This window comes from Gavialis gangeticus, unplaced genomic scaffold (genome assembly GCF_001723915.1).
Source record: "Gavialis gangeticus isolate Ggan-Ray unplaced genomic scaffold, GavGan_comp1, whole genome shotgun sequence".
NCBI classification, from domain to species: Eukaryota; Metazoa; Chordata; order Crocodylia; family Gavialidae; genus Gavialis; species Gavialis gangeticus.
The window spans coordinates 135,723,419-135,724,340 of record NW_017728992.1 but is presented as its reverse complement, the minus strand read 5'-3'; positions in this window follow the sequence as shown (position 1 = coordinate 135,724,340).

The window sequence follows — 922 nt, the reverse complement described above, 5'->3', positions numbered from 1 at the left end:
CCCAGCTCAATGTGCTGTGGAGGGGCTGGCTGGGGCACAAGGGTTTTCCAGTGTAGGACTAGCCAGTAGGCAGCCCCCACAGTGAAGCACCTTCATGCCCCAGCCAGCTGTATCAGCATCTACATGTGTGGTGCTGTGGAGTTAATTAGTTTTCTGCTGCCTAATAAAGCTGCATGTATAAACATGAAGGGTGAGTCCACACATGCAAGCTCATGTACTTGCAGCAGCTCAGATAGAAGCAGTGCAAATATGAGCCAGGGCTTTTTGCCTCAGCACACGCGCTTGGACATGCACTCTGTTGTGGAGAAAATTTTGCCACCTGGGGCAAAATAACTCTGCTTGGCTCCTCCTGGATCTGCAGCCAGGGGGAGCTAGAGCCCAGGGCCAGCACCTGTGCTGTCCCCAGCAGTATAAAAAGCTGCCCTGTCCTGGCCCCAGCAATACAAAAATCTGACCTGTCAAGGAACTCAGGGCTACTTGATCTCAGGAGCTTCTGGGGCCCAGCCACTTGGTACCTGGGGACACTACCCCTTGTGCCAGCTGGACTGCTGAAGCAGCCCTGAGAGTTCCCTGCACCCTTTACCCACTGCAGCAGTCTGGCACTGGGGGCTGCTGCCTGGCTGTGACCCACTGCACACCTGCTAGACCCAAATAAGGCCCCTCTGGACCAGCTGCCAGTATGCAGTGGCTGCAGAATTGACCTTTGTGCAGCACTACTGCCATGTGTGCCCCTGCCCGGCCATCTGGACAACTATCGCCCGGAAGATGTTCCGAGCATGGTGGCCTGCTTTGAACTGTCAAAGCATGCACTCCTGGCCCCAGTTAGCCAGGAGGCCAGCCACAGCCAGATGGGTCCAAGGTACTGGCTCTGAGCAAGCAGGGTCCTGCCACTGGCCTCCCTAGCAGGAATTCTGGTGTTCCC